Below are 22,608 nucleotides of genomic sequence, written 5' to 3'. Positions count from 1 at the left end.
CCACCTGATGAAGGAACCTGCACTTTCATCTGCACCTTCCTCTTTGTCCCCGTGTAAGGTGGTATGGTATGCGGGAAGAGCAACCTGACTTTCAGCAGGGTCACAATGTTGTTGTGTAGCGTGCACGGGGAATGTTGCGTTATGGGTCAATGTACCAGCAGACTCATCTATCACTGGCTGGGCAATGGGCACGATGAAGTGGAAACACAGATATAGGCCCAAAGAAGAAAGTGGGCTAAATGCAGTTCAAAATTGGTAACACAGGAATAACCAGGGGGCATTGCAGTGGAGGACAACTGGAATGAGAGGCTGACACAGAGAGTAGGGCCAAATCAGTAAGTAGTCGAAATGCAGTTCAAAATTGGGCAACCGTAGTAAACAGGCGGCACAGCTTTGTTCAGTGGAGGAGAACAGCAAGGAGTGGCAGACACCGATAGTAGGCCCCAACCCAACTAGTAGGCCAAATGCAGTCTAACATTAACAACTACTTAACGAGAGGCTGAAAATGGAATTTCAGGACAGGAAACCAGGAGAACAGCAAGGAGTGGCAGACACCGATAGTAGGCCCCAAACCAACTAGTACGCCAAATGCAGTTGTTCCATTTAACCACAATTTAATGAGAGCCTGAAGATAGAAGCTCAGGAAAGGCAACCTGGGGAACACCTTGGAGTGTAACACACCATCTCTCTCCACCCCATACCCATTTTGTAGGCCTAATGCTGTGTACTTTTCTACAACTACTAAACGAGAGTCGGAAGACCGAAGCAATGGCAAGGAAACCTGGGGAACACCTTGGAGTGTAACACACCATCTCTCTCCACCCGATACCCATTTTGTAGGCCTAATGCAGTGTAGTTTTCTACAACTACTAAACGAGAGTCGGAAGATCGAAGCAATGGCGAGGAAACCTGGAGAACACCTTGGAGTGTAACACACCATCTCTCTCCACCCCATTCCCCATTTTTTAGGCCTAATGCAGCCTACTTTCCGACACCTACTAAACGAGAGCATGAAGATCGAAGCTCAGGAAAGGCAACCTGGGGAACACCTTGGAGTGTAACAACAACCTCTCTCTACACCACGGAAGGGCTGATTCTTAGGAAGGAAGGCTGTTGTAAATAAGCATTGCGCGCCCGAGGGTGATTATATTCTTATTCGGTATCTACTCACCCTCGGACGCGCCATGCTTCTTGATTTGTAATTAATGTTTTATTTGCAATGTGCTTTTGACTTACTCAATTATTTTTTTAATTATTGATTTTATTAAATTAATAGTTTAACATCTTATTGGAAATAATTTAAAGGAGACGCGACAGGACAACACTCGGTGGATGCCATATCTGTGTTAACAACTCCAAAAAAACCTTTCAGTTAACTTCTTGCAGGAGAAAGTAATTGTAGCTGGTGGACCTTTTAGTACAGTTCCAGATTTTTGTTGTGTGTTTGTTTTTAATGTTAAAATGTCTGCATTTGAGATCTCAACACGATCTTATTTTTTATAATCAAAATAATTATTTTTTTATTTTAAGATGTTGGTTCAAGGGGTACACGGGGCAGCAGTAGACAGGTCAGTGGAGGCCTAGTGGAAGGAGGGACCGCAGATGCGCCACTGTTTCACCCATACACAATTTGTAGGCCTAATGCAGCGTAGTTTCCAACAGCTAGTAAACGAGAGCCGGAAGATCGAAGCTCAGGAAAGGCAACCTGGGGAACACCTTGGAGTGTAACAACAACCTCTCTCTACACCACGGAAGGGCTGATTCTTAGGAAGGAAGGCTGTTGTAAATAAGCATTGCGCGCCCGAGGGTGATTATATTCTTATTCGGTATCTACTCACCCTCGGACGCGCCATGCTTCTTGATTTGTAATTAATGTTTATTTGCAATGTGCTTTTGACTTACTCAATTATTTTTTTAATTATTGATTTTATTAAATTAATAGTTTAACATCTTATTGGAAATAATTTAAAGGAGACGCGACAGGACAACACTCGGTGGATGCCATATCTGTGTTAACAACTCCAAAAAAACCTTTCAGTTAACTTCTTGCAGGAGAAAGTAATTGTAGCTGGTGGACCTTTTAGTACAGTTCCAGATTTTTGTTGTGTGTTTGTTTTTAATGTTAAAATGTCTGCATTTGAGATCTCAACACGATCTTATTTTTTATAATCAAAATAATTATTTTTTTATTTTAAGATGTTGGTTCAAGGGGTACACGGGCAGCAGTAGACAGGTCAGTGGAGGCCTAGTGGAAGGAGGGACCGCAGATGCGCCACTGTTTCACCCATACACAATTTGTAGGCCTAATGCAGCGTAGTTTCCAACAGCTAGTAAACGAGAGCCGGAAGATCGAAGCTCAGGAAAGGCAACCTGGGGAACACCTTGGAGTGTAACAACAACCTCTCTCTACACCACGGAAGGGCTGATTCTTAGGAAGGAAGGCTGTTGTAAATAAGCATTGCGCGCCCGAGGGTGATTATATTCTTATTCGGTATCTACTCACCCTCGGACGCGCCATGCTTCTTGATTTGTAATTAATGTTTATTTGCAATGTGCTTTTGACTTACTCAATTATTTTTTTAATTATTGATTTTATTAAATTAATAGTTTAACATCTTATTGGAAATAATTTAAAGGAGACGCGACAGGACAACACTCGGTGGATGCCATATCTGTGTTAACAACTCCAAAAAAACCTTTCAGTTAACTTCTTGCAGGAGAAAGTAATTGTAGCTGGTGGACCTTTTTAGTACAGTTCCAGATTTTTGTTGTGTGTTTGTTTTTAATGTTAAAATGTCTGCATTTGAGATCTCAACACGATCTTATTTTTTATAATCAAATTAATTTTTTAAATATTTTATTAGGTTGGTTCAAGGGGTACACGGGCCGCAGTAGACAGGTCAGTGGAGGCCTAGTGGAAGGAGTGACCGCAGACAGGCATCGAAGGCCTAAAATAATAACACATGGCTGTAGGCAATTTTAAATTGGTTCCAGGGTTACACGGGCAGCAGTGGTGTGGTCAGTGGAGGCCTAGTGGAAGGAGTGACCGCAGACAGGCATCGAAGGCCTAAAATATTAACACATGGCTGTAGGCAATTTTAAATTGGTTCCAGGGGTACTTGGGCAGCAGTGCCCTGGTCAGTGTAGTAGTAGTTGAAAGAATGTACCGCAGACAGGCATCGAAGGCCTAAAATAAAAAAATTGGGCTGGCTGTAGGCAATTTTAAATTGTTTCCAGGGTTACACGGGCAGCAGTGGTGTGGTCAGTGGAGGCCTAGTGGAAGGAGTGACCGCAGACAGGCATCGAAGGCCTAAAATAATAACACATGGCTGTAGGCAATTTTAAATTGGTTCCAGGGTTACACGGGCAGCAGTGGTGTGGTCAGTGGAGGCCTAGTGGAAGGAGTGACCGCAGACAGGCATCGACGGCCTAAAATAATCACACATGGCTGTAGGCAATTTTAAATTGGTTCCAGGGGTACACGGGCAGCAGTGGTGTGGTCAGTGGAGGCCTAGTGGAAGGAGTGACCGCAGACAGGCATCGAAGGCCTAAAATATTAACACATGGCTGTAGGCAATTTTAAATTGGTTCCAGGGGTACTTGGGCAGCAGTGCCCTGGTCAGTGTAGTAGTAGTTGAAAGAATGTACCGCAGACAGGCATCGAAGGCCTAAAATAAAAAAATTGGGCTGGCTGTAGGCAATTTTAAATTGGTTCCAGGGTTACACGGGCAGCAGTGGTGTGGTCAGTGGAGGCCTAGTGGAAGGAGTGACCGCAGACAGGCATCGAAGGCCTAAAATAATAACACATGGCTGTAGGCAATTTTAAATTGGTTCCAGGGTTACACGGGCAGCAGTGGTGTGGTCAGTGGAGGCCTAGTGGAAGGAGTGACCGCAGACAGGCATCGAAGGCCTAAAATATTAACACATGGCTGTAGGCAATTTTAAATTGGTTCCAGGGGTACTTGGGCAGCAGTGCCCTGGTCAGTGTAGTAGTAGTTGAAAGAATGTACCGCAGACAGGCATCGAAGGCCTAAAATAAAAAAATTGGGCTGGCTGTAGGCAATTTTAAATTGGTTCCAGGGTTACACGGGCAGCAGTGGTGTGGTCAGTGGAGGCCTAGTGGAAGGAGTGACCGCAGACAGGCATCGAAGGCCTAAAATAATAACACATGGCTGTAGGCAATTTTAAATTGGTTCCAGGGTTACACGGGCAGCAGTGGTGTGGTCAGTGGAGGCCTAGTGGAAGGAGTGACCGCAGACAGGCATCGAAGGCCTAAAATATTAACACATGGCTGTAGGCAATTTTAAATTGGTTCCAGGGGTACTTGGGCAGCAGTGCCCTGGTCAGTGTAGTAGTAGTTGAAAGAATGTACCGCAGACAGGCATCGAAGGCCTAAAATAAAAAAATTGGGCTGGCTGTAGGCAATTTTAAATTGGTTCCAGGGTTACACGGGCAGCAGTGGTGTGGTCAGTGGAGGCCTAGTGGAAGGAGTGACCGCAGACAGGCATCGACGGCCTAAAATAATCACACATGGCTGTAGGCAATTTTAAATTGGTTCCAGGGGTACACGGGCAGCAGTGGTCTGGTCAGTGGAAGTCTAGTGGAAGGAGTGACCGCAGACAGGCTTCGAAGGCCTAACATAACAAAAATGTCAAAACAATGGTATTGTCAGTGCCAGTCATTGAAGGATGTCAGCGCCTAGACTACACATTGGTGAAGCTGTGAGAGATAATTTTGCTAGTGGTAGAGCACTGTTTGAGCTGGGGGGGGGGGGAACTGGCTTGTGGCCGGCGGTACAGGCACAGGGCCCCTCATATTACAACGGTGAGTCTGACGTTGGGTGCGCACCACCACCGCCAGAGACACTTTATTGTACTATGAGGGACCCAGTGGCAGTGCCGTCGACCAAAAGCGGGCTCACCCACCTCTTCAGACAAACAGCACTCTCAAGGGTCCAAGCGCAAAGTGGCGATAGCACGACCCCGTGTGGGGAGTTTGGCCATTTCGTGAGGTGGAAACATGTCGTATGCTGGACAATCAGGTGAAGAAAATTACGAGATTGGAAAAGTCATTCAGAATAGTCCACAGGCAAGACCTTTTCATAGGAAAGCTAGGTGTCAGCCGGGCAGGGTGGGGCAAAAGATTTTGAAATCCAGTTGTGGTTCATTTTAATGAAGGTTAGATCATCTACATTTTGGGTAGACAGACGAGTCCTTTTTTCTGTTAGTATTGAACCTGCAGCACTGAATACTCTTTCTGATAGGACACTAGCTGCCGGGCAAGCAAGCTCCTGCAATGCATATTCTGCCAATTCTGGCCAGGTGTCTAATTTGGATGCCCAGTAATCAAATGGGAATGACGGTTGAGGGAGAACGTCGATAAGGGATGAAAAATAGTTTGTAACCATACTGGACAAATGTTGTCTCCTGTCACTTTGAATTGATGCTGCAGTACCTGTCCTGTCTGCGGTCCTAGAAAAATCACTCCACAACCTGGTCAGAAAACCCCTCTGGCCAACGCCACTTCTGATTTCTGCCCCTCTAACACCTCTGGTCTGCTGGCCCCTGGAGCTCGTGTGAGAACGATCACGGGCGCTGTGTGCAGGGAATGCCAGAAGCAAACGGTCAACAAGAGTTGATTGTTTTGTTGCTAATATTAGTTCCAAGTTCTCATGTGGCATAATATTTTGCAATTTGCCTTTATAGCGAGGATCAAGGAGGCAGGCCAACCAGTAATCGTCATCGTTCATCATTTTTGTAATGCGTGTGTCCCTTTTGAGGATACGCAAGGCATAATCCGCCATGTGGGCCAAAGTTCCCGTTGTCAAATCTGCGGTTGTGCTTGGTTGAGGGGCAGTTGCAGGCAAATCTACGTCACTTGTGTCCCTCAAAAAACCAGAACCCGGCCTTGCCACGCCACCAATTTCCCGTGCCCCCGGGAAAGCTTCCTCATTAAAAATATACTCATCCCCATCATCCTCCTCATCCTCCACCTCCTCTTCGCCCGGTACCTCGTCATGTACACTGCCCTGACCAGACAATCGCTGACTGTCATCAAGGCTTTCCTCTTCCTCTGGTGCAGACGCCTGATCCTTTATGTGCGTCAAACTTTGCATCAGCAGACGCATTAGGGGGATGCTCATGCTTATTATGGCGTTGTCTGCACTAACCAGCCGTGTGCATTCCTCAAAACACTGAAGGACTTGACACATGTCTTGAATCTTCGACCACTGCACACCTGACAACTCCATGTCTGCCATCCTACTGCCTGCCCGTGTATGTGTATCCTCCCACAAAAACATAACAGCCCGCCTCTGTTCGCACAGTCTCTGAAGCATGTGCAGTGTTGAGTTCCACCTTGTTGCAACGTCTATGATTAGGCGATGCTGGGGAAGGTTCAAAGAACGCTGATAGGTCTGCATACGGCTGGAGTGTACAGGCGAACGGCGGATATGTGCGCAAAGTCCACGCACTTTGAGGAGCAGGTCGGATAACCCCGGATAACTTTTCAGGAAGCACTGCACCACCAGGTTTAAGGTGTGAGCCAGGCAAGGAATGTGTTTCAGTTGGGAAAGGGAGATGGCAGCCATGAAATTCCTTCCGTTATCACTCACTACCTTGCCTGCCTCAAGATCTACAGTGCCCAGCCACGACTGCGTTTCTTGCTGCAAGAACTCGGACAGAACTTCCGCGGTGTGTCTATTGTCGCCCAAACACTTCATAGCCAATACAGCCTGCTGACGTATGCCAGTAGCTGCCCCATAATGGGAGACCTGGTGTGCAACAGTGGCAGGTGCGGATGGAGTGTTTGTGCGACTGCGGTCTGTGGACGAGCTCTTGCTTCTGCAGGAGGACGAGGAGGAGGAGGAGGAGGAGGGGGTGCGAACGGCTACAGACAACTGTTTACTAGACCGTGGGCTAGGCAGAACTGTCCCAAACTTGCTGTCCCCTGTGGACCCTGAATCCACCACATTTACCCAGTGTGCCGTGATGGACACGTAACGTCCCTGGCCATGCCTACTGGTCCATGCATCTGTTGTCAGGTGCACCTTTGTGCTCACAGATTGCCTGAGTGCATGGACGATGCGCTCTTTAACATGCTGGTGGAGGGCTGGGATGGCTTTTCTGGAAAAAAAGTGTCGACTGGGTAGCTCGTAGCGTGGTACAGCGTAGTCCATCAGGTCTTTGAAAGCTTCGCTTTCAACTAACCGGTAGGGCATCATCTCTAACGAGATTAGTCTAGCTATGTGGGCGTTCAAACCCTGTGTACGCGGATGCGAGGCTAAGTACTTCCTTTTTCTAACCATAGTCTCATGTAGGGTGAGCTGGACTGGAGAGATGGAGATCGTGGAACTAGCGGGGGTGCCGGTGGACATGGCAGACTGAGAGACGGTGGGAGATGGTATTGTTGCCGCCGGTGCCCTAGATGCAGTGTTTCCTACTACGAAACTGGTGATTCCCTGACCCTGACTGCTTTGGCCTGGCAAAGATACCTGCACAGATACAGCAGGTGGTGCGCTAAATGGTGGTCCTACACTGCCGGAAGGGATGTTGCGTTGATGACTAGCTTCATTGGCCGAGGGTGCAACAACCTTAAGGGACGTTTGGTAGTTAGTCCAAGCTTTCAAATGCATGGTGGTTAAATGTCTATGCATGCAACTAGTATTGAGACTTTTCAGATTCTGACCTCTGCTTAAGGAAGTAGAACATTTTTGACAGATGACTTTGCGCTGATCAATTGGATGTTGTTTAAAAAAATGCCAGACTGCACTCTTTCTAGCATCGGATACCTTTTCAGGCATTGCAGACTGAGCTTTAACCGGATGGCCACGCTGTCCTCCACCAGGTTTTGGCTTTGCCACGCGTTTTGGGCAAGATACGGGCCCGGCAGATGGAACCTGTGGCGATGTTGATGCCTGCTGCGGCCCCTCCTCCTCCTCTGCTTCAGAACTGCTGCCGCCTGCACCCTGTTCCCCCAATGGCTGCCAATCGGGGTCAAGAACTGGGTCATCTAATAACTCTTCTTGTACCTCCTGCGCAACTTCGTCTGTGTCACCGTGTCGTTCGGTGGTATAGCGTTCGTGATGGGGCAACATAGTCTCATCAGGGTCTGATTCTTGATCAGCACCCTGCGAGGGCAATGTTGTGGTCTGAGTCAAAGGACCAGCATAGTAGTCTGGCTGTGGCTGTGCGTCACTGCACTCCATGTCAGATTCAATTTGTAATGGGCATGGACTGTTAACTGCTTCACTTTCTAAGCCAGGGACGGTATGTGTAAAGAGCTCCATGGAGTAACCCGTTGTGTCGCCTGCTGCATTCTTCTCTGTTGTTGTTTTTGCTGAAGAGGACAAGGAAGTGACTTGTCCCTGACCGTGAACATCCACTAACGACGCGCTGCTTTTACTTTTACCAGTTTCACGAGAGGAGGCAAAAGAGCTAGAGGCTGAGTCAGCAAGATAAGCCAAAACTTGCTCTTGCTGCTCCGGCTTTAAAAGCGGTTTTCCTAATCCCAGAAAAGGGAGCGTTCGAGGCCTTGTGTAGCCGGACGACGAACCTGGCTCCACAGCTCCAGACTTAGGTGCAATATTTTTTTCCCCACGACCACCTGATGCTCCACCACTACCACTACCCTCATTACCAGCTGACAATGAACGCCCCCGGCCACGACCTCTTCCACTAGACTTCCTCATTGTTTTAAAAACGTAACCAAACTAACGTTATTTGTTGCAGTCACACAACTTACACGGTGAGCTATAACTTCAGTATGATTTAGCTACCCCTTTACAGGTTGGTGAGACCACCGCGAAAATCAGGCACAATGTTACACACTCTTTTTTTGGTGGCTGCAAATTAGAGAGATGCCCCACACGCAGGACTGTCACTGAAGCACAAATGTTAATATTAATGTCACACTATTATTTGTTTTTTATTTTTATTTTTTTCAGGAACACTTTAGAAACCCCCCCAAAAAAAAAAGAAATTTGATTTTTGCAGGGAGAATTTAGAAAACAAATGTAACAAACTATATGCTTTCTATGGGCCACTGAGTGAGAGATGACGCACACAGGAATCAGGAGTGGCACACAAGCCCAGAGGCCAATATTTTTCTACCAATGATTGATGGAGTTATTTTCTCTGGTAGATTTTGGAACCCAAATCAAGGAAAAAAAATATAGGCTTTCTATGGACCACAATTGGAGAGAGAGAGAGAGAGAGAGAGAGAGAGAGAGAGAGAGATGGCACACCCAGGAGTCAAGACTGGCACACAAGCAGAAAGGCCAATATTAATCTCCCACTGTTTTTTTTTTTTTTTTTTTTTTTGTCAGGGAGACTTTAGAAAAAAAAATAATAAAAAAAATATGATTTTATCAGGAAGAATTTAGAAACCAAATAAAATAAAATGATTTTTTCAGGGAGAATTTATAAAACAAATAAAAACAAAAATAGGCGTTCTATGGCCCACTGACTGAGAGATGACGCACACAGGAATCAGGAGTGGCACACAAGCCCAGAGGCCAATATTTTTCTACCAATGATTGATGTAGTTATTTTCTCTGGTAGATTTTGGAACCCAAATCAAGGAAAAAAAATATAGGCTTTCTATGGACCACAATTGGAGAGAGAGAGAGAGAGAGAGAGAGAGAGAGAGAGATGGCACACCCAGGAGTCAAGACTGGCACACAAGCAGAAAGGCCAATATTAATCTCCCACTGTTTTTTTTGGTTGTTTTTTTTTTTTTTTTTCAGGGAGACTTTAGAAAAAAAAATAATAAAAAAAATATGATTTTATCAGGAAGAATTTAGAAACCAAATAAAATAAAATGATTTTTTCAGGGAGAATTTAGAAAACAAATAAAACCAAAAATAGGCGTTCTATGGCCCACTGACTGAGAGATGACGCACCCAGGAGTCAAGACTGGCACACAAGCAGAAAGGCCAATATTAATCTCCCACTGTTTTTTTTTTTTTTTTTTTTTTTTTCAGGGAGACTTTAGAAAAAAAAATAATAAAAAAAATATGATTTTATCAGGAAGAATTTAGAAACCAAATAAAATAAAATGATTTTTTCAGGGAGAATTTACAAAACAAATAAAAACAAAAATAGGCGTTCTATGGCCCACTGACTGAGAGATGACGCACCCAGGAGTCAAGACTGGCACACAAGCAGAAAGGCCAATATTAATCTCCCACTGTTTTTTTTTTTTTTTTTTCAGGGAGACTTTAGAAAAAAAAATAATAAAAAAAATATGATTTTATCAGGAAGAATTTAGAAACCAAATAAAATAAAATGATTTTTTCAGGGAGAATTTATAAAACAAATAAAAACAAAAATAGGCGTTCTATGGCCCACTGACTGAGAGATGACGCACACAGGAATCAGAAGTGGCACACAAGCCCAGAGGCCAATATTTTTCTACCAATGATTGATGTAGTTATTTTCTCTGGTAGATTTTGGAACCCAAATCAAGGAAAAAAAATATAGGCTTTCTATGGACCACAATTGGAGAGAGAGAGAGAGAGAGAGAGAGAGAGAGAGAGAGAGAGAGAGATGGCACACCCAGGAGTCAAGACTGGCACACAAGCAGAAAGGCCAATATTAATCTCCCACTGTTTTTTTTGGTTGTTTTTTTTTTTTTTTTTCAGGGAGACTTTAGAAAAAAAAATAATAAAAAAAATATGATTTTATCAGGAAGAATTTAGAAACCAAATAAAATAAAATGATTTTTTCAGGGAGAATTTAGAAAACAAATAAAACCAAAAATAGGCGTTCTATGGCCCACTGACTGAGAGATGACGCACCCAGGAGTCAAGACTGGCACACAAGCAGAAAGGCCAATATTAATCTCCCACTGTTTTTTTTTTTTTTTTTTTTTTTTTCAGGGAGACTTTAGAAAAAAAAATAATAAAAAAAATATGATTTTATCAGGAAGAATTTAGAAACCAAATAAAATAAAATGATTTTTTGCAGGGAGAATTTAGAAAACAAATAAAACCAAAAATAGGCGTTCTATGGCCCACTGACTAAGAGAGAGAGAGAGAGATGGAACGCTTAGTACTGGCACACAAGCCCAAAGGGCAATATTAATCTCCCTTTTTTTTTCCAGGGAGAATTTCTAAAACCCCCCCCAAAAAAAAAATAGGCTTTCTATGGCCCACTATTTGTGAGAGAGATGGGACGCTCAGGACTGGCACAGATGGCACGCTCAGGACTGGCACAGAAGCCCAGAGGCCAATATTAATCTCCCTTTTTTTCTGGGAGAATTTATAAAACCAAAAAAAAAATTAAATAGGCTTTCTATGGCCCACTATTTGTGAGAGAGATGGCACGCTCAGGACTGGCACAGATGGCACGCTCACAACTGGCACACAAGCCCAGAGGCCAATATTAATCTCCCTTTTTTCAGGGAAAATTTATAAAACCAAAAAAAAAATTAAATAGGCTTTCTATGGCCCACTATTTGTGAGAGAGATGGGACGCTCAGGACTGGCACAGATGGCACGCTCAGGACTGGCACAGAAGCCCAGAGGCCAATATTAATCTCCCTTTTTTTCTGGGAGAATTTATAAAACCAAAAAAAAAATTAAATAGGCTTTCTATGGCCCACTATTTGTGAGAGAGATGGGACGCTCAGGACTGGCACAGATGGCACGCTCAGGACTGGCACAGAAGCCCAGAGGCCAATATTAATCTCCCTTTTTTTCTGGGAGAATTTATAAAACCAAAAAAATATTTAAATAGGCTTTCTATGGCCCACTATTTGTGAGAGAGATGGCACGCTCAGGACTGGCACAGATGGCACGCTCACAACTGGCACACAAGCCCAGAGGCCAATATTAATCTCCCTTTTTTCAGGGAGAATTTATAAAACCCCAAAAAAAATAAAATAGGCTTTCTATGGCCCACTATTTGTGAGAGAGATGGCACACTCAGGACTGGCACACAAGCCCAAAGGCCAATATTAATCTCCCACTGTATTTTTATCAGGGAGAATTTATACACCCCACAAAAAAAAATACAGAAAAATGAAAAGGCTTTCTATGGCCCACTATGTGAGAGAGATGGCACACACAGGGATGGCACTCTAGCAGAAATGCCAAATTGCCAATCTTAATCTCCCACCAAAAAAAAAAAAAAAAAAAAACAGGGAATGTCCTACAATTACTATCTCCCTGCCTGCAGTAATCTCAGCCAGGTATGGCAGGCAGCTACTATCTCCCTGCCTGCAGTAATCTCAGCCAGGTATGGCAGGCAGCAATAAGGAGTGGACTGATGCACAAATGAAATAAAAAGTGTGGACAAACAAAAAAGATAGCTGTGCAGAAAGGAAGGAACAAGAGGATTTGTGCTTTGAAAAAAGCAGTTGGTTTGCACAGCGGCGTACACACAGCAATGCAGCTATCAGGGAGCCTTCTAGGGCAGCCCAATGAGCTACAGCGCTGAGGGGAAAAAAAAAAACTTCCACTGTCCCTGCACACCGAGGGTGGTGTTGGACAGTGCAAATCGCTGCAGCACAAGCGGTTTTGTGGTTAATGGACCCTGCCTAACGCTATCCCTGCTTCTGACAAAGCGGCAGCAACCTCTCCCTAAGCTCAGATCAGCAGCAGTAAGATGGCGGTCGGCGGGAACGCCTCTTTATAGCCCCTGTGACGTCGCAGACAGCAAGCCAATCACTGCAATGCCCTTCTCTAAGATGGTGGGGACCAGGACCTATGTCATCACGCTGCCCACACTCTGCGTTTACCTTCATTGGCTGAGAAATGGCGCTTTTCGCGTCATTGAAACGCGACTTTGGCGCGAAAGTCGCGTACCGCATGGCCGACCACGCACAGGGGTCGGATCGGGTTTCATGAAACCCCGACTTAGCCAAAAGTCGGCGACTTTTGAAAATGTTCGACCCGTTTCGCTCAACCCTACTTCCAACTCTTCCTTCTTTCGGGATTGCTGCAGATTGTGCGGTGAGAATTTCATTTGGCAAAATTTCTGTCATTTAGAACATCCAGCCATTGGACCTTTCCTACCCTCTTTCTGAGTCCATTAAAATCTGCCTTTCTGAAGTCAACCTTAAGGTCTAGGTACACACTTGTAACATAGTAACATAGTTAGTAAGGCCGAAAAAAGATATTTGTCCATCCAGTTCAGCCTATATTCCATCATAATAAATCCCCAGATCTACATCCTTCTACAGAACCTAATAATTGTATGATACAATATTGTTCTGCTCCAGGAAGACATCCAGGCCTCTCTTGAACCCCTCGACTGAGTTCGCCATCACCACCTCCTCAGGCAAGCAATTCCAGATTCTCACTGTCCTAACAGTAAAGAATCCTCTTCTATGTTGGTGGAAAAACCTTCTCTCCTCCAGACGCAAAGAATGCCCCCTTGTGCCCATCACCTTCCTTGGTATAAACAGATCCTCAGCGAGATATTTGTATTGTCCCCTTATATACTTATACATGGTTATTAGATCGCCCCTCAGTCGTCTTTTTTCTAGACTAAATAATCCTAATTTTGCTAATCTATCTGGGTATTGTAGTTCTCCCATCCCCTTTATTAATTATGTTGCCCTCCTTTGTACTCTCTCTCGTTCCATTATATCCTTCCTGAGCACCGGTGCCCAAAACTGGACACAGTACTCCATGTGCGGTCTAACTAGGGATTTGTACAGAGGCAGTATAATGCTCTCATCATGTGTATCCAGACATCTTTTAATGCACCCCATGATCCTGTTTGCCTTGGCAGCTGCTGCCTGGCACTGGCTGCTCCAGGTAAGTTTATCATTAACTAGGATTCCCAAGTCCATCTCCCTGTCAGATTTACCCAGTGGTTTCCCATTCAGTGTGTAATGGTGATATTGATTCCTTCTTCCCATGTGTATAACCTTACATTTATCATTGTTAAACCTCATCTGCCACCTTTCAGCCCAAGTTTCCAACTTATCCAGATCCATCTGTAGCAGAATACTATGTATTAACTGCTTTACATAGTTTTGTATCATCTGCAAATATCGATATTTTACTGTGTAAACCTTCTACCAGATCATTAATGAATATGTTGAAGAGAACAGGTCCCAATACCGACCCCTGCAGTACCCCACTGGTCACAGCGACCCAGTTAGAGACTATACCATTTATAACCACCCTCTGCTTTCTATCACTAAGCCAGTTACTAACCCATTTACACACATTTTCCCCCAGACCAAGCATTCTCATTTTGTGTACCAACCTCTTGTGCGGCACGGTATCAAACGCTTTGGAAAAATCGAGATATACCACGTCCAATGACTCACCGTGGTCCAGCCTATAGCTTACCTCTTCATAAAAACTGATTAGATTGGTTTGACAGGATCGATTTCTCATAAACCCATGCTGATATGGAGTTAATCAGTTATTCTCATTGAGATAATCCAAAATATCATCCCTCAGAAACCCTTCAAATATTTTACCAACAATAGAGGTTAGACTTACTGGCCTATAACTTCCAGGTTCACTTCTAGAGCCCTTTTTGAATATTGGCACCACATTTGCTATGCGCCAGTCCTGCGGAACAGACCCCGTCGCTATATAATCCCTAAAAATAAGAGATAATGGTTTATTGTCTTCCTCCTCTTTCAATTCAAAATTCGAGGATAGCATGATCGCTGCCTCATAAAAACCCAGCCACCTTCACTTACTCAGCCATGTCCTCCCTGTTGGTAAGAATTAGTTCCAAGATTGCAGATCCTCTTGTTCTCCCTTGTACCTTTTGAAAGGTAAAATTGTCTGTAAGAGAAGATAATAATTTTCTGGACCCCGTACTTTATCCGGAGAGAGATTCCCAACAAATTTCTGGACAGTTAAAATTTCCCATGATCACTATGTTGTATTTTTGTGAGAACAAAGACATCGGATGTAAAAAGGTTTACCTTCCAAAAAGACAATTATCCAAAGCTTGCTGCTAAAGAAACACTCCGGTGCATTAAGAAGAAATGTGTATATGTTTTGGAGAGGTCTAGTCAAAGCCCAGACCTTAATGCAGTTGAGATTCTGCGGTCAGACATGAAGATTTCTGTTTACCATAGGAAACCATCTAACTAGGGATCAGTGAACCTGTTCAGTGATACTTGGATATCACTCGAGTATCTGGGAGCCGAATGCTTGGCACTTGGACAGCATAGGCCGGTGATTGAATTTGAAGCTCGAATCCCCACCCGGCATGTTTAGAACCTGTTACACAGCCAATAACCATGCAGGGATAGCCTGCAAGTCACTGTAATGCCCTATCCATCTTTGTAGTGGCATTACTGTGATTAGCTGGCCTGATAACATCATGGGCTATAAAAGGACAGGCTCCCGCAACCCTTGGTAGACTGATTTCATTGCATAGATTAGGGACACAACTTATTGAAGGAAGAGAGAGCTTGTCCAGGGTTGTGTGTGCAGAGTTCAACAAATCAGAGTCTTCTATCTTTGATACTGGTGCTGATCCAGAACAATCATACTAACAGCCCTGGTAAGGGCTAAATCTGTGCTTTCCTGTTTGTATCAGATACATTCTACATTTAATCTTGAGAGGGATAGTTGCAGCATCAGGCACTGTAGCAGAATACGGTCTCTAGGCAGAGCTTAGGGTTTGGAGTCAGTTGCTAAATATATACCTGCTGCAAGTGACCCCTTTCTTGGGGGATATATAAAATGACTATATTTTCTATCCATAGAGTATTAAATGCTTTGTGGTACATTTCTGTGAGATATAGCATTCCAGAAAATGTTGAAATTTGTTTTTTAATTCAATTACTCACCCATAGAGTATTATCTTCTCTGTGGTACATTTTGGTGGAATATAACACTCCAAAAAAGCATTGACAATTTTTTTCTGTATTCATTTACTCATCCATACAGAATTTTGAGCTTTGTGGCATATTTCTGTGTTATAAAACGCTGCAAAGAGTTTTGACTTTTTTTCTGGATTCTATTATTTATCCATACAGTGTAACGTGCTTAGTTGGGCTGCAAAGATGGCTGAATTACACAAGACTCTCGAAAGAGTGACCGGAGGAATATAGGAGCCAGATGAAGGTGGTGTGACAGAGTAAGTGCCTGGTCCGGAATCAGCTGCTTTCCTGTAACCATCAAGGCCAGAACCCAGACCGCGTCCCTCACTGCTTGGTTTCTTATGAACTGCGAAAGGGAGAGCAAGGGCTCAGGAATTAATGAGCAGACTGCAGAGCATAGGCTTGTCAGCAAAGACAAGTAGAAGGGGATTACTGTATTTCCCACCTTATTATTTTTTCCTACACTCACTTTATGAGTGTTGGAGTACAGCAACTACACTTTCAAAACATTTGAATGAGACTTGCCAGTTGTTTCCTTTCTGTTGTCTATGTTTGACTGGATTGCCTTGCTTATTATTTTTTCCTGGCTTTGCACTTTCTGCAAAGCCTTTATGAGTGTAGGATCAAACCAACGACACTTTAAAAATATTTGAATAAGGCCAGTCAATTTTTGCTTTTCAGGGTTTTATGAACTGGATGACCCTCCTTAAACATTTTTCCCGCCTTTGCATTTTCTGCAAAGACTTTACGAGTGCACAAGTATATCAACTAAACTTTCAAAATATTTACATTGAAATTTTTTTATGGATTCAGTTAGTCATCCATACAGGTTAATGTGTTTCTTGTTACATTATGTTGGTATGCAACACTCCAAAAAAGGGTTTAAAGTTTTTTCTGGATTCAATTACTCATCGATACAGTACTGCGTGCTTTGTGGTAGATTAAGGTGGTATATAGCACTAACATGACCTTACCAACACAGTTACTGGGACTGTCCACTTAAATATTGACAATGGGATAAGTGCTTGTAGCTAGGGACACTACATTTCACTAACGGCACACTGGGTTAACATTGTGGAGGCCGGGGTCAAATCCCACCCTTGTCACAGCACAGGTGCTATTGACCGTGAGGATTGATGGCTCAACTTCTACACCTCCTGCACAAGTTCCTGCACCCTTCCTGTTCCTTCTCGTTCTCCATCTCTGACATGCTATCACAGAGCACACATAAGCTTGAGGCTCTGCAGCACTGCCTCAGGGAAGTGGCGACAGGCTCTGCTAAAGCTAATTTGTCTAGGAGACAAACCGCACACCATGGCACCTTAATTAAAAAGAGTGACAGATCATACAGATCTTTGCCTGTCGCCACTGAAACAGCAAACAGGCATGATTGTTTGTGATAACAGCCGTTACCTGGTGGCGGCCGTGAAGCTTGGCAATCTCACACATGCACTATGCTTGGCCCACATGCTCAACTTGATAGTTTATCAGTTTTTGAAAACCTACCTATATCGTTGCTGACAATTAAACATGAAGCTTTGCATGCGGACAAGGTGGAGATGGAGGAAGATACGAGACAGAGAGATAGTTCCAAGCTCAGCCTCATCTCATCTGCTCAGTGCAGATTAAGTAACAATGAGTACATGTAGACTAAGGGTGAGGAGAAAAAAACGGAGCTGGCTGGAGCAACAGATGGTAGGACTCACACTAGCTTTGTCCCATCTTTGTTACATTGATGGACTGAAGAGGGAAATGAGGAAGAAGAGATGGAGGAGGAGGTAGAGGAGAATATGGAGAGAAGTCATCATGATGGAGACAGTGAAGTTCTGGCTGTAGGGACCTTGGCACATATGGCAGACTTTAGGTATGACTGCCTTTCCCATGACCCTTGCACTACATTCATCTTGGCCAAAAAAGAGAAATAGTTGTTTACCCTGCTAGACCTATGCTGCAAGGAGAACCTGCAAGGAGAACCTTGCATCTCTCCTTCCTGAGATGGAGAGGCCTATTAAATGGTGCTATATCAAAAGGCCATTGTGGAAAATATGTTGAAAAAAATCCCATTAGGCAATGTTAGTGGCAGAGGGAAAGCTTCCTTGCCAAACCAAAGAGAAAAGGTGAAGAAGACAAACAGCAGAGGCAGGGGTACACTGTCAAAAGCATGAGCCAATTTCATAAAGCCATCAAAGCATCCAGACCCTGATGACTCGTTATTTTTGACAAGGAGGGTAAAGTTTTTAAAGATGGTCAATCAGTACCTAGCTGACAAAACCAGCATACTCCTTAATTCCTATGTGACCTTCAACTACTGGGACTCAAAGCTTGACATCTGGCATAAGCTGTCCCTCTATGCCACAGAGGTGTTGTGCAATCCTGTTGCTACCGTCTTGTCTGAGCGAGTTTTTAATGCCACCGTGGTGGTCAAAACAAACAGTTGCTTTCGCCTGTCAACAGATTTGTTTGCAAGTTCACTCTGAAAAAAATTAATAAAGCTTGGATTAACCCCTACTTTTCCACACCACCAAAGGACTGCAGCACACAAAGTGTTTTTAATCTTCAATATTTGAAAGAGACCTGTCAATTGTTGCATTCAATGGTCTATGGATACCTGAATCGCCCAACTTATAATTTTTTCCTAGCTTTTCACTTTATGTAAAGACTTTATCAGTGTAGGAGTACACCAACCACACTTTCAAAATATTTTAATGAGGCCCTCCAGTTGTTGACTTTAAGCATGTATGGATGAGGCTGCTTAAAGCCTATTTTTTCCTAACTTTGCACTGTGTGCAGAGCTTTAATAAGCAAAGGAGTACTACAACTACATTTTGTTCACAATATTTGAATGAGGTACCACGATTGGTGCCTTCACAAAGTGTGTATGGATAATAATGCTTGTAATTTGTGCAGGTTTTGCATTGTGCAGAACTTTTATAGTGTAGGAGGACAAAACCATACTTTGTTCATAATATTTGAATGAATTAATACAGTTGGTGCCAATTTTTTGCAAGCTTTGCACTCAGTGCATAGCCTTTATGATTCTAGGAGTACCACTACATGACAATTTTAACAAAATGTGTTTGAGGGCCTCCTTTTTGTTTAATACAGGGTGTATCTGAGTCCCACGTGCATTACATTTTTGGTAATTCTTCCTTCCTTCATAAATTACACTGAAATTTCCAATTATTTAATACAAATTTCAATTTTGGTCAACTTACATATTTTTTAGCCTTTTTATATTTTGACTACATACAAGTCATTTTATAGGAAAATTTTTCTTAACAGTTTTTTCCTGTAAACTCCAATTTTTCATAGGTTTTACATGTTTTACTTTCAGTCCTTGAAGTGAAGTAAAAGTGTCACACCATTGTTCTCAGCAACGATCTGGGAGTCAGAGATGCTTTGAGGGATCTTCCCATGCTGTTCTTCCATTCAGCACTTTTTTCCATCCATTTCAACATGTTCATTGCCCTGCAACATGTTGTGCGATTTCCCATTGACTACCATTATACTTATTAACTGAGCATTAGGAATTGCTTGGTTTGAGTAACGAGCATCCTAGCATTTTAGTGTTTGTTCATCTCTATATTTAATTTTAAGTAAGTGGAGCAGTTTAGCCTTGAGGAATGGGCACAATTTTCGTGGCAAGATGTTGTAAGCTCATAGAGACTTATCTATAGCGACTTACAGCTGTAATTGCCTCAAAAAGAGGCTCTATAACAGGGGTGTCAAACTGCATTCCTCGAGGTCCGCAAACCATGCGTGTTTTCAAGATTTCCTTAGCTTTGCACAAGGTGCTGTAATCATTATGTGTGCAGGTGATTAAATTACCACCTGTGCAGTACAAGGAAATCCTGAAAACATGACCTGTTTGCGGCCCTCGAGGAATGCAGTTTGACACCCCTGCTCTATAATTTACTTACTTTAGGGGGGGAATAGTTATGCACACAGAAGTTTTCAGTTATTTTTTCTTGTTTGTCGTTTGCTTCACAAACCAAATGTTCACAGTTGTACGAATGTTATTTTCACTATCTGATGCAAGCCCTCAAAAAATGTTAAATTCCAGTTTTTAATTGAGCAAAACACGGAAAATGCCAAGGAGAGGAATACTTTCGCAAGTCACTGTTTTCCACATAACTGTAGAAAAAGCCGAATCTGTTTGTGTTGTACTTCTTCAGTGCTGAATCACATTAAAAGTGGGAGAGAGTCTGATTCAAGTGATGTGAGGAAGTGCTATAACTGTATAGTCACTCAAAGTGACTGTGAATTGATTGATCTGTGGAATACTGCAGTAATAGCATCTTATTAACAGCTTTTTTTTTTTAATTGTTCGCACAATGCAATCAAGAAATACAGTATTACCCCCCCTCCTCGTGCTGATTTTGATCTTAAAACCAAAGCTTGTTTGTCATAGAAAGTGTGGTTCCTGCATTGCGAGATGGGCAGAGCATAATTTTATTTTACAAAGGACAAAAGAAATATTTCTATAATTCATAAATTTAAACCAAACTTTCTATGCCACAACGTGCTGTTAAGAATTTTTTTTTATCTTCTTTGTTGTAGTAGTTCAATGTGAGACCCACATATGCCACCCAAATAATGCTGTTGGTTATCACTGGTTACCATCCTTCTTTAACTAGCCAGATAGATTGCAGTCTCATAGTTATTAATAAGGCTGTTTTGGCATGAAAGAGCTCAGAACGGGTTCAACAAAGTCCCAGGAGAACTCAGATAGTTATACAAGTATGCAGCTAGCTAAGATTCACTGCAATTAAATTTTTTAAGAAAATTCATTAATGCTGGCTGAATTGAATTTCAAATGAAGCGCCCAGTTCTACTATTGTGCAATATAAACATTACTATGCCTAAAATAGTTTTATGATAAAAGTATCGCAAAGTTTACACTATGGACTCTCATTTCCTATTTTTTTTTTTGCCATATACTGTTTTATTCCCCTTTAATATATTTTCAAGTACGGTAGATTATGGGATGACTCAAAAAATATTTTGTAAATATGATTATATTGTACACTACACCAAGCTGTTAAATAAAAGTATTATAACAATATTGCTTGGTTACAGCGCAGATCGTGATTTTATGAACCATTTTTTTATTCTATATTTATAATATTCCCATAATTTATTTTTGCTAATAATACAATTTGTAATTTATTTTACATTTCACCAGCACTTCCCATGAGATGACATTTACAGATGCAATGAGTGGGAGGTAAGTGACAGACTGTGAAGAAACCCCATGATCTGTTACAGATCACATAAGCTAGACTTTTGACAAACCCAGTAATGTTAACATTCTGCAGTACTATTTTATATTTCCAATCTATTTCTCAGTGTGCTTGTCATTTGTAGGTTTTTTTCTGGTAGAGTAGACTTGACATGCGTCAAAAACAAATAAGGGTAATGTCAGAGGAGTTTTGAAACTTTTAATTGTGTTTAAACAGAAATAGACTATATATACTGTATATGGTTCATATATGGTTTTTATGTCAGAAAAATATTCTCATTAGTGAGAAGTTAAGTTGCTCAGAAATGTTACATGCATGATGAAAGACAGACAGGCAGACAGATAGATAGATAGATAGATAGATAGATAGATAGATAAAAACAATAGGTACACAAATAACTAATTCAACAAAGGAAATATATCTACACAGTCTTGCAAAATTAAATAAATGCACAGGTACAGGTTGCTATGACTGAATTGCCGTAACACTCTAAGGCAGTGTTCCCCAAGTCCGGTCCTCAAGAGCCACCAACAGGTCATGTTTTCAGGATTTCCTTAGTATTGCACAGGTGATAATTGCATCACCTGGACAGGCAAGCATTCAATGACCTGCGCAATACTAAGGAAATCCTCAAAACATGACCTGTTGGTGGCTCTTGAGGACCGGACTTGGGGAACACTGCTCTAAGGCAGAGGTCCCCAACTCCAGTCCTCAAGGCCCACCAACAGGTCACGTTTTCAGGATTTCCTTTGCATTGCACAGGTGATGCAATTATTACCTGGGCAAGACTAAGGAAATCCTGAAAACATGACATGTTGGTGGGCCTTGAGGACTGGAGTTGGGGACCTCTGCTCTAAGGGATATGCAAATATGCAAACAATAAACATATGAAATTTGAATTTATAGACTATATGTGTTTTGGCACATTCAGATTACTGTTGCATATGTTGAAAGTGTTTATGACATTATGATACACATACGAAATCATTTATACAAACGTATATGGCTGTGATAGTGCGTGTTTCTTTTTGCGTAGTACTATCTGTTTATACACCTGCATATGTACATTTTTGCAAGTATATGGCACATGTGAATTAGGTCTGAATTATTTTCAACCCTCACACTAGAGGTATTTGTAGCTGTTTTGTACTGTATTTTTAGTTTTGTTTTTAATCTACATAAAGTACATTTATTGATTTATTCATGGTTGTATTCACTTTTACCACTTAGCGCATTGCCTATGTGGCATGGTATTAGGTTTTGATTGATTATCCATTTCAGTGACACTGTATGGTATCATACAGTGATAGTACGCCCTGAGGGGCGATCTAATAACCATGTATAAGTATATAAGGGGACAATACAAATATCTCGCTGAGGATCTGTTTATACCAAGGAAGGTGACGGGCACAAGGGGGCATTCTTTGCGTCTGGAGGAGAGAAGGTTTTTCCACCAACATAGAAGAGGATTCTTTACTGTTAGGGCAGTGAGAATCTGGAATTGCTTGCCTGAGGAGGTGGTGATGGCGAACTCAGTCGAGGGGTTCAAGAGAGG

Source organism: Ranitomeya imitator, chromosome 3, assembly GCF_032444005.1.
Source record: "Ranitomeya imitator isolate aRanImi1 chromosome 3, aRanImi1.pri, whole genome shotgun sequence".
NCBI lineage: Eukaryota > Metazoa > Chordata > Amphibia > Anura > Dendrobatidae > Ranitomeya > Ranitomeya imitator.
Note: the sequence above shows the minus strand (reverse complement) of the source record.